Source organism: Syngnathus floridae, chromosome 1 (assembly GCF_059516105.1).
Source record: "Syngnathus floridae isolate MCC-2025c chromosome 1, RoL_Sflo_1.0, whole genome shotgun sequence".
In the NCBI taxonomy this organism is placed as follows: domain Eukaryota; kingdom Metazoa; phylum Chordata; class Actinopteri; order Syngnathiformes; family Syngnathidae; genus Syngnathus; species Syngnathus floridae.
Window position 1 is genome coordinate 20,814,500 of NC_142413.1, and position 17,449 is coordinate 20,831,948.

At 41.8% G+C, this 17,449-nt stretch overlaps 1 protein-coding gene across 4 annotated transcripts in view; it reads right to left on the bottom strand.

The window, feature by feature from the left end:
- Positions 1–17,067, bottom strand: part of enox2 (ecto-NOX disulfide-thiol exchanger 2) — a 152,915-nt gene extending 135,848 nt beyond the window's left edge. The window contains exon 1 of one of the 4 annotated variants that reach the window (XM_088385240.1): positions 16,899–17,067. The gene's annotated coding sequence lies outside the window, so the exon portion shown is untranslated. The remainder of the gene's footprint in view (positions 1–16,898) is intronic. The other 3 variants (XM_088385262.1, XM_088385247.1, XM_088385288.1) reach the window with 3 other exon arrangements.
- Positions 17,068–17,449: the final 382 nt, after the last annotated feature.

Sequence of the window (17,449 nt, forward strand, 5' to 3'; positions counted from 1 at the left end):
CTGAGTCAAGCCGCTATCTAATCATCAGTACAAGAGACTGGAGGCAGTGATAGCGCTGAAGGTGTTGTAATTAGCTACCGACACCATAGAAAGGACTGCTGCTGAAAAATGAGAGCAAAATTGTGACATTTTCATTGTTTGCATTTTAAGTTGCTGCACTCAGATACTGTCAGCAGCAATTTTTGCTTCCACTCCTCAAAGGCTCGGAGCTTCTGTTTTTGCTGCCAATGTATTAGCCCTGCAGTGAAATGGCAAGCAACCCAACTTTTATTTAGTTAGTTTTTTTTTTTTTTTGGGGGGGGGGGTTCAATGCCAGTCTGAATAACCTCAAAATAGCTTAGTCAAGCAGAGAATGAAGAAAATCGAAGGTCAGCCATTTTCAAAAACAATCTTTCCCATAGGAAATTATAGCTGAAAAATTATATGGTAAGGAAACAAACAAGAACGTCAATTTTACTCAATTTTCAGAAGTATCAATATCAGTTGAATTATCGTCATTAATTGGTCTTAAGAGACTGCATCTACACCAATTGGCCATAATAGAACCATCCAAGCATGTAATTTAATTTTTAAACGGTTTCATCATAGACATTCAACTTCAGACAAACAAACAACTTCTTCACTAGCTGATTGGCTGGCAATGGGTGCACATCACCATTTAGCTATCAATCATTCAGGCTGAAAACAGCTAACTTTCCCTGCTTTTAACACATCAACCTTCTGGGACAAAATGTGCACCAGCTGCCAAACACAGTGTACAACATATTCAGAACCCACTCGAACAAGCTGGTATTCACTTCACCCGCCCATCGTTGCGTCCGTGTTGATGCATGGTGGGATTGCACAGCATTCTGAATTCAAATACAAGTTGCATTTGAAAAATTGTACATTCTGTAATATTTACTGGGTTATATCTACTGAACTATATTCAGTGTGAAAACTGTTATTTCCTACCTAAAAAAATTTTCCAAGTTATTTGCGCTGCAGATACATAAAAAAAACATTTTACTTTTAGTTCTAACTCCTTGGTAGACGTCAAAAAGCAACAACAAAGATGAAGAAATGATTGAAAGGGGGCTTTTATTTACCGTAAATGTACAATACATGCACAGAACAGTGTGAGAAAGATTATTAAGGGAATTGGAAAGGTTTATGTAGCTTAATGTTGTGTACAGGACCACAATTTAAAAATAATACATATACCCTTTCCATTTGGCGGATCTTCATTTATTGCAGGTGGTTCTGGAATGCATCTTCCGCGATGAATGAGGGATCACTGTATTTCTTCTGCTCTCGAGAGTTTTTGCTGGTTTTGAGTGCCTGTTGTCTTGCTCTGTGATGTTAGGGCTGAATCTGAGCAAGTCATAATATGCAAAATGAACTTTGTAATTGCTTGTGTACAAATAACTGCTGCTGACCCTTCAAGTGTGAAATTATACAACTAATTTATCTGCTACATGGCACAGATGTCAATCATAGGCCCGCATGTTGTGTAATTGTAATTCTCTGATCAGATGATGAGCCTGGCTTGCAGTGTTCCCCCAATAAATTGCAGTTCAAGCTTTGTCGCCGATTTTCAACCCATCATTTGTGTAAAACTACATTTTGCTGCGAACAGAACTGTTGCAGGGTAATCAAGATTAAGAGGCAACTAAATTCTTACACAGCAGAGCGACTACGACTATGAGGAAACTTTTTTTTTGTAAATACAGTTAAAGAAATAATTGTTACTCTAACATGAGAAAAAACAAAGGGTGTGGAAAGGCATCTATGATTCTTGATGCTTGGAGTATTTTGACGTAAGCATGTCACCATGTGCAGATATTATTATAGGACACTTGGTAACGGTTTAACATTGCACAAATATGTTTGCCCATCACAATTTCATGCCTTCACCAATTTCTTCCCACCATGTGCTGTATTATCGAATGATCCACGTCACACATCCCTCAGTGTACATTTAATGGACACCTGAAACAACTCATGTGTGCATACATCAAGCTGCACCAACATAGCAGGCATTCATTAGATTTTGAAAGCATATCCACGCTCAAGCTCATCTAAAGTAAATCATGCTGAGGGTAAAAAAAGCATCTGCGCCAACTCACTGATCTGAAGTGTACTGCACAATTTGATAAAACCATGTTGCGAGACTTCAAAGCATTGTCAAACTTTCTTGCCAGGTGTTTAAAAATTAAAATAAAGGGGAATCAGGGAGAGCTTTTGAAATCCCAGATTGATTTAAGCATTGACTTTTGACTTGCGTTTCTTTCTTTCTTTCCGATAAAGGTCGTTGTTTTAAGAACTGGAACTGCCATATTACACTGCAGAATATTTAAATGAGTGGGTTCCACCAATTTGCGCTTGCACGAAGATGAAGGCACTGGGCTGGAGGGATCTATTTGACAATCAGCTTCTATCCTCCTCTCCCCTTTAGTTAGTTTGTAGGCAACAGTCAATTAAAGTGACACCACGTTTGCTGAATCCCACAATAGCCTGAGAATCGAGCGGCAGAGCTTCTGGGAACAGGAGGAATATATCCAACTTAAACTTTTCGCACTTGTCCTTTACTTTAGCAAAGGACAGTTTTGACTTGATCTGTTTTGGGAATTATACTTACGCAAAAGGATTCAGTCTCAACTGCATGGAAAAGTACTTGTGTGGGCAGTCGCATCTCATTAGAAATGTGAAAAGTTACTACACTATTGGTAGGCAATTCCGGTCCTCGAGGGCCGGTACCCTGCATGTTTCCCATGTCTCCGTCTTGCAACAGACCTGATTCAAACGATCAGGATTGTCATCCAGGTTCTGCAGACCTTGCTAATTATCTGACCCTTTAAATCAGGTGTGTTGCAACAGGGAGCCATAGAAAACATGGAGGACACCGACCCTCTGGGACCAGAGTTGCTTACCCATGCATTACACTAACTGCAACCCCCGCAAAATGACATTCGGGAATGGCAAAACGTCGTCCTCCTTTTTTCAACGGGAGAGGGATATTGACAATATATGTACCCTATTGATCAATGCACCCTCTAAAACGTGTAGGTACGTTATGCAGTATACACCTGATACTTGGAACAAATGCTTTCATGTACCGGTATAAGAAAAGCTCTTGTGGGAAACAACTTGGATCTATCAATAAGGAGCCTTGAATATGACTAACTGAACCCCGTCGCACACTTAATGTTAAGGCCAAAACCAACTGAACCTTTTCCTTCAGTGCTCAAGATTCAACAACTAGTATTCATGGGTGTCTAACTGTCTCCACTGGTTTTGCTGCCGTTTAAATTTCAACTCGCGAGTGAATAGCATTGCAATGGGATAAGTAGCCAGCCAGTGGCCAGACTTTCAAAATATCCTCTCCTTTATTAACAACTGTATTGTCTGTTTGTGGCAGTCTGTTTATTCCTTGACAATGACACCAATGTTTTTGTGGTTCAATAAAAATAACAGTCCAGGATACTTAAGTTGGGGGTCACAGTTTTTCAGTTGCTGCAGTTCACTAGACACGTGGGAATCAATTGCTTGGTGTGCGGCTAAACGACATTTGTTCACCATACATCCTCTGATTTTTATGATACGGTACAGTGCTCCCTTGCTCTATTGTGGTTAATGGTTTGCTATATCACAGATGTTTTTGGGTGGGACACACAACATAAAAGTGTTTTTCGAAACCATCTTTTTTTTTGCTGGTTTTACAGTATACATACGTAGATCTCATACACGCTCACAGACTCACTGATTCACACGCAACCTCACCTGGTCAAGCCTTTTAATGGCACATTGCTAACAAGCTAAAATATGCACAGTATTTTCTGTACATTTTATGCTTGTAATTTTATTTGGTGGAGAGTTTGGGATATTTCACATAATTTAAAATTTGATGCATATTCAAATACATACAACTAATTGTAATTGTAAGTACTGCAACAAAGGCAAAAATGTGTTCTTACAACAACACGTGCTACTTCTAAGTACCCATATTAAATAGAATACACTGCAACATTATCTCTGTTCCATTGAACTAGTCCAAGCATATTTCCAGCATGGAGATGAAGTGTGAATATTAATGAGATGATTAAGTCCCGGGAGCCACATAATGATCTTCAAGATCATCTTCCCATTTTCAGATTTTGGATTTTCACCTTGTAAAATAAAGCACAGGCTAATGCATGACCCCCTCGGCGTTATTTTTCCATCTTGCTATTTCCATCTTGCTATCAGTGAAGGCCTCTCAATGGTGCTTCTATTTGCTGGAATTATGATCAGATATTGTTGCTGTAATCCCAGAGCACGTCAGTCAGGGAAAAAAACAGAGGCAGCATAGAACAGTAGTCCGTGGAGACGGTCTTAAGAGTAGTGTACAAAGAATGTGATAACCCCTACGAGACGAGCCTTCCGGGGGCGATCGCTAATTAGAATGAACAAATGAAGCTCTAGCTTCTTCTTTTCCTTTTCCTGTTAGGGGTTGCCACAGCGTGTCATCTAACTCCCTCGAAATATGTCCTGCATCCTCCTCTCTTACACCAGCTGCCCTCATGTCTTCTCTTACTACATCCATCAAGCTTCTCTTAAACAGAGCTAACAACACCCACAAGCATTCGCAAACAACAATTACCGCCATCCATCCATCCACTTTCTGTTAAGTTTATTCTCACTAGGGTCGCGGGGGTGCTTCTCATCTGATTTGGGGCAAGGTGTGGGATAGACCCTGGACTGGTTAATCTCCCTCAACACAAGCAAGTGAGGAACTTGTAAACATCCCAGAGTAAGGTTGGGCCTTGGATTCAAAACTTGTAAACATCCCAGAGTAAGGTTGGGCCTTGGATTCAAAACTGTAAAGCCAATGTGTTAACCACTTGTCCAGTCTAACAAATCTCAAATGAATTATGTATCAAACATTTACAAGTAAGTCCAGAATGCTTCATTGAAAACGCTCACTCCGTGAGTCGTCACCTTATCGTGGTGGAGGGGTTTGCGTGCCCCTATGATCCTAGGAGCCATGTTGTCGGGGGTTTCATGCCCCTGGTAGGGTCACCCATGGCAAACAGGTCCTAGGTGAGGGGCCAGACAAAGCACAGAAGCCCCTTATGATGATTGAAATAAATGGACTTCGTTTTCCCTCGCCCGGACGCGGGTCACCGGGGCCTCCCTCTGGAGCCTGGCCTGGAGGCGGGGCTCGAAGGCGAGCGTCTGGTGGCCGGGCCTTCGCCCATGGGGCCCGGCCGGGCATAGCCCGAAAAGGAAACGTGGGTCCCCCTTCCCATGGGCTCACCACCTGTGGGAGGGGCCGAAGGGGTCGGGTGCAATGTGAGCTGGGCGGCAGCCAAAGGCAGGGACCTTGGCGGTCTGATCCCCGGCTGCAGAAGCTGGCTCTTGGGACATGGAATGTCACCTCTCTGGCTGGAAAGGAGCCCGAACTGGTGTGCGAGGCAGAAAAATTCCGACTATATATAGTCGGACTAGCCTCCACGCACAGTTTGGGTTCCGGTACAAGCCCTCTCGAGAGGGGCTGGACTCACTTCCACTCTGGAGTTGCCCACGGTGAGAGGCGTCGAGCAGGTGGGTATACTTATTGCCCCCCGGCTGGGCGCCTGCACATTGGGGTTCACCCCGGCCAACGAGAGGGTAGCCTCCCTTCGCCTTTGGGTGGGGGGACGGGTCCTGACTGTTGTTTGTGTCTATGCACCAAACGGCAGCTCAGAGTACCCACCCTTCTTGGGGTCCCTGGAGGAAGTGCTGGAGAGCGCTCCTTCTGGGGACTCCATCGTTCTACTGGGTGACTTCAATGCTCACGTGGGCAATGACAGTTAGACCTGGAAGGGCGTGATTGGGAGGAACGCCCCCCCCCGATCTGAACCCGAGCGTTGTTCTATTGTTGGACTTCTGTGCTCGACACGGATTTTCAATAATGAACACCATGTTCAAGCATAAGGATGTCCATGTGTGCACTTGGTACCAGGACACCCTAGGCCGCAGTTCGATGATCGACTTTGTAGTCGTGTCATCGGATTTGCGGACGCATGTTTTGGACACTCGGGTGAAGAGAGGGGTGGAGCTGTCAACTGATCACCACCTGGTGATCACACATTTGTTACATAGAATAACTTCTCTTGATGCTTCGTTGAAAACAGTGCAATGAGGGAATGTAGCCAGAAGTGCCTGTAAACAATCCCAGTCATAAAATCATATTAAATGAAAAAAATCTGGATTAAGAGTGCAACTGAAAAGACAAAATAAAATTAAAACGAGTACAGGAAATTAAATTAAAATAACAGTGCCGTTAAGATTAAATATAGTTTCAGTGACTTCCTCAAGGCTGTATGGATGTATAGATGGATATGAATCTCAAAGATATATAGTACAGTTCATTCCAAAGTTTATGGCCTCTAACTGTACATTTATAGGTAGATGGACAGGTAAAGTGCTTCCTTGGGTACAAGTAAGTCAAATAAAAAGGCAAAGAAACTTGCATACACTTAGAAACTAAACTGTCAAGGAGATATTGCTTTTGTATAAACAAACAGGAATGGAAGTAATTGATTTTATGAATGGGTAATAGTGAATAATTTCTTTAGAAGAATCACATGAAGTTGCACTTAAAAATCTCTTCTGGATTAACACCCGTCACTGTTTTTGTGCCATGTCAAAATATGCTTTCTAGTTGATGTATGTATTTAAAAAAAAATGCAGCAGCACACTCTTGCTTGACTCTGTTGGAGTATAATTATTCTTTAAAAAATATATATGTATACACACTATATATTTAACTTACATTTAAACATTACACATCTTTGTTAAGTTTAATACAATTTGAGGGTGAATGTTGTTCATTTGTATTACATTACAAAATTCACATTTTTCCTAAACCCTGTATATATTGCACATTTAGAAACCAAATACCATTATGTAAATTTTTGCAGTCATACATACAAGCGGTCTACAAAAATAAGTGACATTGTCTTTCATCATTCACTTGATCAGGGTCACACTACATCAAATGTTTGTGTCCGTTTTTGGAAAACTCACCAACATCAAAATACTACCCCCCTAACCCCAAACCCTCTGAGCCAAGAAACCATTAACTATAATGAGAATCGATGGGGTTGTTAACAGTATTGACAGTCCAGCGCAGTAGCAGCTTTGGTGTCGTCTTTATTAGTCTGGGAAAGGAGTGTAGCTCTTTCTAGGCCGGCGACACTAAAAAGAAATCTATTGATCACAAGGTCAGGCGAAATGGAATTCAGATCCTTTCAGTTGTGGCGTCACTCAACATTCTCCTCCTAAGAGCTGTCCATCCTGTCGCTGTTGAAACCAAGGCCGACATTACGTGCAACGAATGTTGAAAAGCTTTGAATTAGTTTGACAATTGTTGTTATTACGTCTCAATTCTAAGAAGCAAAACATCCCGATTTGACATATCGAGAACATGATGAATGTCACATTGGGCGAGGGATGATTTATAGATTTGGATGTGACACGATATAAATGAAATTGTCATTGGGTTGTTTGATAGCCAACAGGATACACCAAGCAAGAAGATAGTAGATATATTCAGTTTCATTTATTACGTTTGGTACTTTGCGTTGTCATCTTATTATATCCTCCAATAAAACTGATATTCTAGCACTTCCAGTCCCTAAATGGAATGATCCTCGGGACACCTAACTAAATATTCCTGCATTACACTTTATATCTGGTGGAATTTCAGTGAAATTTGACATGAAAATCGAAATGAAAACATTTTTTAAATTTAGGACTATGAAGGTGTACAAAGCCATATTTGGATTGTTCAGCCTGTGCCAGTGTTCAGAGGTCTACTGAGAAACAGGAAGGATTCAGCTACCTCTTCTGTTGTACACTGACAGAATGCGACTGAACTCTCGCAACTGCTTGTCATGCGTGGCCACCGTGACTTGCATGCCGGTTTTAGGTGATTCAACATTTGAATCGCTGTTGCTCGATGTAGCAGCATCACAAGTTACAGCCAATCAAAATGCAGATCTGCACTTTGAGCATATGTAAAAGCATATCTACTGGATGAGCTTTCACACGTGCTAAAAATACATTTCCTGGTTTTAAAGAAACAGGACCCAGCCTGACTTCCGCTAAGCCATAGAAATACATTACAAACAGTACACACATATTGTGTTGTACAACAATACTTAACCATATTTACAATTTTACATCGACACTACGTAGAGATGAAACAACAAAGCTTGCGGAACAACTGTATGCAAGAGGTACGTACCGCACCAGGTGCATTCAAGTCAATGGAAGTGCCCCTCCCCCGTCAAAATATTCACATTTTCATCTTTATTCCCACCTATATCCCCTTTCTGAAGTAACCTGTTTCTTCCTCAGTCTTATCTTTTAATGAGTTAAAGAAAGTGGTACAGTACGATATAATATAATGTATGAGGAGCCTCAGATGCTAATGCAGGCTTACACTGTTCACGTAGGGCCATTCATATATCAAAGCTCCCAGTGTGCAAGGGTGAGTGGTCATTTTTTGCGATGACCAGGTTTGGAAGCACTGCGTAGTGCGCAGTGCGCAGTAGCCCTAAGAGTGAAAAGGTTATTATGTGGGTTTCTGGGTTCTTTACAGTTTCCATCAACAATCCATAAAATATTATGTCAACATACTACATGCTCAAGTTGGCTGCAGAACATAGCGTGAGCAATTCAATCGCTCGTGTTGATTTCCGAGATGATTAACTCATATGGTTTCCCATACAGCGTATGCACAACTTTTGTGTCTGCCCGGTAACTGACATCGTAATAGCTCTGCAAAAAAATTGGGAATGTCCTCACGCAAACAGGATTGTATATCTGGTAACTACATAGCAGTTGGAGATTTTTATCCTTGTCACTTTTATTGGAGTGAATGACTCCATATGAATGACACATGATAACAATCACACACAGTTGGTTGGCATCGGCGGAAACCTCCGGTGTCACTTTTTGCTGAATTTGAAAGTATTTTACAAATGATCGATCCACATGTGTGAATGCTACATTTATTTATTTGTTTATTCATTTTATTTATTTATTTATTACAAATCATTGACCAATCTTAAGTGTTGAAAATAGCTTGCTCCCTTAGAAAATGAAATATGAATGTTTGAACTGACAATGTTTTCTGCACTATAAGGCGCACTGGATTGTAAGGCGTACCTTCATTGAATTTTTCATTGTAGAAATTATTTCATATATAGGGCGCACTTGATTAAAAGGCGCATAAAATACTACTACTGGATCAAACTGAGATTGATTAGGGTTGCGGTATGCATCCACTGTGCTAAAGGGAATGTTAACCCAGTCAATGAGGTATATTCCTACTCCCTTTCTGTATGAAAGTGATGCTGTTTGGCTTCTTACTTGGTCCAGCAACAACACTCATTTTTTATAGTCATAAACTTTCTTTAATTTTAAAGAAAAAAACGAGTGCATGCGTTGATGCGTAATGCGTTGATTAGCTTTGATGACGGGCTTGAGTTATGTGCTGCGGTGAGGGGCGGGGGAGGGGCAGTTCACTGTGCTTGTCCCGCGAGCTTTATTTATCCCACAGCGGAGAAATTTACTTGTCACAGCAGCGTACAAGAGTGCAAGAATACAAGAGACAAGTGCCAAATGTAAAAATGGATAAATAACAGACAAAGACAAAAACAAGTGCCACTAGTAGCAGTAGAGACGAAACACATGATCAGGTGCCACACATGTTATAGAGTCTGACAGCAGTGGGAATGAAGGACCTGCGGAATCTTTCCTTCCTACACCGTGGGTGTAATAGTCTGCTGTTAGAGGAGCTGCTCAGGGACCGCGCAATGTCATAGAGGGGGTGAGAGGTGTTGTCCATGATGGATTTTAGCTTAATTAACGTCCTCCTCTCACCCACAACCTCTATGGAGTCCAGGGGACAGCCCAGGACAGAGCTCGCTCTCCTGACCATCTTATTTAGTCTCCCCCTGTCCCGGTCCGTACTGCCCCCACCCCAGCAGACCACAGCGTAGAGGATGGCTGAGGCCACCACAGAGTCATAGAAGGTCCTGAGGAGAGCCCTGCACACACCGAAGAACCTCAGCCTCCTCAGCAGGTGGAGGCGACTCTGGCCCTTCTTGTACAGGGCGTGGGTGTGATCAGTCCAGTCCAGTTTGTTGTTAAGGCAAACACCCAGGACTTTGTAGTTCTCCACTACCTCAATGTCCGATCCCTGGATGTTCACTGGAGTGAAGTGGGGTGCTTGTCCTCCCGAACCTCACAATTATCTCCTTCGTCTTGCTGGTGTTCAGCTGAAGCTGGTTGAGCTCACACCAGTTGACAAAGTCCTTGATGACCATCCTGTATTCCAAATCGTTCCCCTCAGAAACATATCCAACAATGGCCGTGTCGTCGGAGAACTTCTGGATGTGGCAGTGTGCGGTGTTGTGGGTAAAGTCCGATGTGTACAGGGTGAAAAGGAAAGGAGAGAGCACCGTACCCTGGGCGACACCTGTGCTGCAGCGCACCACGTCAGACTCACAGCGATGTAACCTCACGTACTGCGGCCTGTTGGTGAGAAAGTCCATGCAGCCAGGCGTTGGTACACCCCTGCCTTCTCCATCTTCACCCTGAGCAGTGACGACTGGACGGTGTTAAAAGCGCTGGACAAATCAAAGAACATGATCCTCCCAGTGCTCCCGATGTCCTCCAGGTGAAGCAGTGATCTGTGCAGTAAATAAATCACTGCATCATCCACCCCAACACCAGGCCGGTAAGCAAACTGCAGGGGGTCCAGCTGCGCTCCCAACAGTGAACGCAGGTGACCCAGGATGATCCTCTCCATAGTTTTCATCAGGTGGGAAGTCAAGGCAATAGGCCTGAAGTGGTTAGGCTCCTTGGGGCGCGGCACTTTCAGTACAGGGACCACGCAGGATGTCTTCCACAGGGCTGGAGCTTTGTTCAGGCTCAGAACAGGTACATGACCACGCCACTCAGCTGGTCCGCACAGTCCCTGAGCAGTCTCGGACAGATGTCGTCTGGGCCCGGGGCCTTGATCTTTCTGAGGTGACTCCTCACTTGAAGAACTGTAACGGAGAGGGGAGTGTTGGAAGTGTCTGGCGATAGGCTTACCCGTATGTCAATCAAGCGATGGGATTAAAGTGATTCAGTTTGGCTTCTTACTTGGTCCAGCAAGTTTTTAAGTGCGCCTAATAGCGCGGAAAATACGGTATATAGGAGGAGCAAGGATTCCGTCCAACACCAGTGAGTTGCTGCAAGCTTGTTCAATTTTACTTCACTTCAGTGGCTTGGTCGAACTCTGACCATTTTTTGAACAAATTTGCAAGAAAGGGAAAAAAACAGACAGATTATCGGCCTTCGTGTACCCTACTCTGTATGACATTGTTTTTAATCCTCTAACCAACACAACCGTCAAAGCCTTCAATGACAGCCGACTCATTAGCTCTAATTAATGTGATGAAACATAGATTGAACTCAACACTTTGAATTTAATCAGCAATCACACGAGCATTTTATAATTCCATGCCATTAATATTCAAATATTTTCAGTAAATATTAAAACTACTTATGAGAAGCATTTTTTGGGAGGGACCTGGCAAATAGATTAAAGATTATACAGCGCTTCATCTGAATCCAGCGTTTCCTCTGAGGCAGGAAAAGGAGTCAAATCCTTTCGCACATTTCTCCAGATGTCTCACCCGCTGCAGCCATCCTGGTTTTAAAGCTTGGAGTCTTTTCAAACGCCTTGGCAGCAACTCAGAAGCTATCTTTCATCAAAAAGTCACAGTGACAGCACTGAGGATAGATCGAGCCAGTGGGAGAGGGGGTGGTGCTGGATGGTGTTTCACTTGTGCGGTTGCTTGTAAAGCGCTATTGTTTCAGCAGCTTTGAGCAGACTCCAAATTGAGTGTTGGGAAAACATGTGGCTACCTCCTGCAACTCGGATGTCAGTCAAAATGGCTACATGTGTCAGTTTTTTCTGACATTTGAATGGTTTCACCCCAGTGAGCAATGGTCCAATTAATCTTTATGGGCTTTCACTTGTATTACGCTTTTCTACCTACATGGTATTCAAAGTGCCTCCTCATTCACCTACTGATGATGCAGCATTGAGAGCAACTCGAGGGTTCAGAGTCTTGCTTCACATGGGCTGAGGATAAACCCACAACCTTTGGGTGGGAGACAACCACTCAACCACCTGAGCCATACCGCCTCTGAACAAAACACAACAATGAACAAAAATGAAAAGAATGACTCTAATAACACCTGAAACGGATCTTTGAGAATCCAGTTGCTAAATGCTACATCACTGTGCATGGCCACACATTTGTTACATAGAATAACTTCTCTTGAGAGGCAGGGCTAATAAACACAGAACACACTGCTACATTTCACAAAAACATTAAAACACATGCAATTATCAAATCTAGGTTAGGGTCTGTGATTGTCCCCCACCCCCACCCCACCCCCACCCCCCCTTGAGCATCACACTGATGTACACCAACACGCATACTTGTCAATGTGAATCCAAGTCTCTAAATTACTGGGCTATGAAATTAATTTACTTCACACCTTTAGGAGCCATCACATTTGATTAGACTCCCTTGGGACATCATGGCAAGGTTGCTACTGGATGCTAAAAAAGTGGAGGAGACAACCACTGGGCATGGTCCAACCAATCAAAATTGCTATTTGGTCGCGAGAACAAGGGGATAGTTGACCAGTGTGACTGGACTTAACGTTGCAAAAACAGATCAACCTCAATCCACCTTGGACCAGTATCTGGCTCATGAAGCTTAAGAGTGTGTTTAAATGAGGTCTTCACAAGTTATTGTACTGACTGTGTAGGGTGCGCTCATACAATAAAACACGTTTCAAAGGCTGCTATATAAAAGAAAACCACTTTCTTATCAGTTCAGGATCTGGCACACAATCTTCTTAAGTGGCACTTCGCTAAAATCTAAAATCCAAAACGCTAACGTACATCATCCATGTACAAGACAAAACATCCCACAGAGACTTAGCAAGACAGTCTACAGTACATTAGTTACAGTTTTTGTTTCCTACATTCCTGTACTATGAACACACTAAAGTTGTATATTTTCAAGAGCCTAGATCATTTATGTACATTTTACAAAAAATTTTTAGTATTGTTTAGAATTCAAAGTCTTCAAGCAATTGAGGTAAAATGGAGTCCCACAAAGGTTTCGTATCAGAACCCGCCTCATTTATTAGTTTGTTGAAAGAGCATGGTATATAACTGTAATTCTGAAATACAAAAACAACTTTGTGTTAAATCCAACTCCTCAACCTTTGTTTATTTTGGTTTGTACAAACACAATGTTTCACCTTGAAACTATCATCAACACAACATTTGCCTTCTCTCATCCTGCATCACCTCCCCCCACAAAAGAAATAAACAGGAGGCTCAATAAAACATCACATAATGTGAAATGTCACATCTCCTCACCGACAGTGGGAGTGGAAATGATCTGGATGTATACAAGGCAAATGGGGAAAAAAAAGGGGAAAAAAAAAAAAAAAAGGCAAACTTCAGCAAAACGCCCCAAGCGCCAAACTTTTGTCAGACGGATTGAACCAGAAAAAAATGCAGAAAATCCGAACAGTCACTGGAGTCATTATGTCGCCGAGCAGAATTGGTTTTACCCAGTCTTTTCCAGACCATTCAACATCCAGATGGCGTTGACACACCCTTTCCCCAACCCAAGAGGCTGCAGACGGATGTCCAGTGCAAATTTCACAATGGAACATAATTAAGGTTGCTTTGCTTTTACTTTGACTTGTGATTTGCGATGCCACTACACATCAACACACTTTTCAATTTCAAAAACACGAAATGCTCAATTGAGCAGTGGTTTAACAGCACATTAGCATTAGCAGACTCCATTCACAAGGTCATGGAAGTGCACACTTGTTGAATCAATCAAGAAAGCATGCAGCGTAGTAAAGCAAAACCTGCTGGCATGAAAAATATTGAAATCTCTATTACACAATTTATATCAGGCTCACAGAGAAGGGCGTGTGTCTGATATCTCAAGGGTCACATTAGTTCACAGTAGTGTCCTAACTGAAGCAGAAGTAATATACTGACAGAGCCCTAGCGGCAGGTTCAAGGATTGTTTCCCCACAAAAGGGTGCAGAAGAAACCCAGGAAGTCCAAATCTCACAAATTGTGTTTTCTTTGAAGAAACCCAGAAAGCCCAAATTTTCACAAATTGTCTTTTGCTTTTCTTTGGTTTCGTTTTTATGATGCCACTATGTACAATGGGTTTCTTTTTTATGCCAGTGTTGACTTCATTGCCTCAACAGTTGATTTCATACATAACGTTTGAACATTTTTACTTGTCTAAAAGTCTTAAAATGAGTCAGCCAACAAGGTAAGGAAAGAACTACAATGGGAGTTGCAAAGTTTTGGGAGCATCGATGTCCCACACAAAATGAACCGGTGATAACTGCCTACAGTATATTAATAGTTTAAACCCCAAGTAAAACCCAGAATCTAATCTTAACACATTTTTAAATTCATTTTACATTCCCCTTAAAAAGAAATGGCTGACAGATCATTTGATTAACAACAACGGAAAACATTGAAGTGTTATGCAACCTGTGAAAATACTAATTACTGATTAAATATTTATGTAGTGGTACTCATTAAAGAATACATATGACCTTGTTAGCAACCTTTTGAAAAGGACATATGTCAATCTGCCGGCTAATAATTGACCTCCGCAGCAGCCTGCCTCACATTCGGATCACCCATTGGAATCGTGGCCGTGCACCTGTCTAGTTGAATGACTGAAAAGGTGAAAGGCGCTCGCCAAATGAGGGCTCAGGGAAGTCAGTCGATGAGGGAATTACCATTTAGCAATAGGTGAGCCTCTCTTGACAAAAAGAGTCGATATTAACCGGTGATGTAACGTGTATCGAGAAAAAAAAGCCCAATGACTGTCAGATAGATTTGTGCAAATAATTCTCTAATTGTTTTCTCAATTAATTTTAAAGTTCGTGCTCAGCACATTGAAATTGAATTTCTGTGAACAAAATAATAATAATAATCAGGGATCTTATGTTAAGGCAAAACTGTCAAGTTATACGCTGAAGGAATGGGGTCAAAATACAAAAAGTCCTGCCTAGCTACAAATACAGACATGCTCAAACCTCATTGAATAAAGTACATAAGCAGACAAGTATATTCACATATTAAATAAATAAAAGAAACATTTTAAGCATATAATTATACCTACACACCAAATCAATAAAGAAGACATAACTAGACATTTTTGATAAGTGGTAATGAGAAAGGTTTTTATAACTTTATGATCTAATATATATTTCTGAGCAGTTTGAAATAACAAATGTTTTTTTTATATATTGCCTGAATAGCTTAATGACCCTTAAGGAACTGTGTAATGCATGCCCCCCACACACAGCCCCCACACACATCGAATCGCCCATAATCAGCACCCAACCCCACGGAACCAGCTCTCACCGAACCAGCACCCACTCCCATGGAATCAAACTCTGCTGCGAACTTGCCCCACTCCAAAGACTCATCACCCATCAAACTCGGGCCACAATGTGCAACTGAATATAAGCTGACCAAAGAACCTTGAACGTTGCCTTTCTGAATGGAGACTTTCTGCTCTTGAGCATGGTCGCACGAAGGGCCCAGCGCTGTATTGTACTTTCCTGAAAACAGAGCTTTCTTAACAAGAATTGTGATTGAACTCAACCAACCTGAGTAAGTCTAATTTCTGCTTCAGTGTCTTAGCATTTTCCTAAATCTGAAGAAATCAAACGGGCACGCAGTGAGTAAATTGGATAACAGGTGATTGGCAATGGCTTTTGCCGTGAGGCGCAGATAGTGCGCTCCCTAAATTGTGGGCAAAATCCAACAACGTGTATGGCTGCATATGCACCAGTCAAGTTATCAAATTATTAAAAACGGCTGAGCATTTTCCCAGTCCATCTTTCATCCCTGACCTTAAGACGTTGTATGCAGTCATCGAAGCCCAGCGAGACAAAGTGTCAATGCCTTTTTCTTGGTACTTGACCCAGTTGGGGATGATTCCAGGGACGGATGAAAACCCACTTCTGACCTTGCTTGGTCGGTCCTTAGTCATCCTACATCAGCAAAATAAATGTTCATCCGGGACGTACAGACCGTTCCGTCCCTGAGACAAAATGGGGGGTAGGGACAACTCCCCTGCTGTTGAACATTATTCATTGTCTATGGCACTCATCATCATTTGAACCACTGATCTGGAAATTGACTTTGGGCAAGGTAGACCATGTTCTGGTTGCCAACCTATCGTACAGCACACGTAAAAAAATTAAACTATGGCTTCCATTCACATTTCAAAAACTTGCATGTGAGGAATACAAGACTTTAAATTGTCCATAGATGTGAATATGAGTGTGGGGAGCAGTCCAGGTTGTAACTGCCTTTCACCCAAAATCGGCAGGTGTAGGATCGAGCTCACCCACGACCTTAGTGAGAACAAGAGATACATAAAATGGACTAATTTATTCAGGGAAACTGTTAACACCGGAAAAGATTGCTAATGTACATGTGGACTACTCATTTCCCGTGCATTTCAAGGCAAAACTTGCAGACGGTCCCTAACGACATTTGGTCACTATGCATTTCATTTTTCCGCAACTTTATGAAGGATTTCAAACCGTTTTGTTCGACAACAGAGCATTAAAGAAGGACTACTGTATTATTAAACCAAAGTGAACAGAGATCGGCGGCAGTATTTGCAATATAATGTGCTGTTGTACTTCTGAACTTCCATAATAACTGCAAGTGTACGAGCTAAGCTAGCAATGTAGCACTTGATTGGCGTGAATAAAGAATTTTTAAAAAGTACCTGGCGACGAATGACGCCGTATTTGATGCTATCTGCTTTGTGACGAGTCCTCAGAAGTATCCATTAGAGGGCTGAACATTTATTTTATATATTTAAAGTGATCTTGTTCTGTTTGTGAGGGTATCCAAGTCAAAGCTTCCAGTTGGTATCAGCGGCGGAAGAAACTACGGCAAGCGAGAGGCATACACGTGGTTCTGTTGACGTTTTTCTTTTCCGTTTACTTTCAAAGTAAGAGTCTACCCGCCCGTTCAATTTCAAAGCGTCATAATTTTTTTTAGGTTTAATGACTTGCACAAAGCCACCGTTTAATTATGAACGTAGAGATGTGTAAGGATGTCATTCGCAGACAAGCTTAAATAAATGAATGTGTGTAAAATAGTTAATTTTACCAATAATATTATTTCGTGATCAATTTGTTAGATAATTGATCGACTAATACAAATACATGTCAAATAATGTATACGTTAAATTGTTTATTTTGTGTTTTAATTATTTACTATCAATGAATTATAACGAACAATTAACCAATTAATTTATTCTTACAGAATACA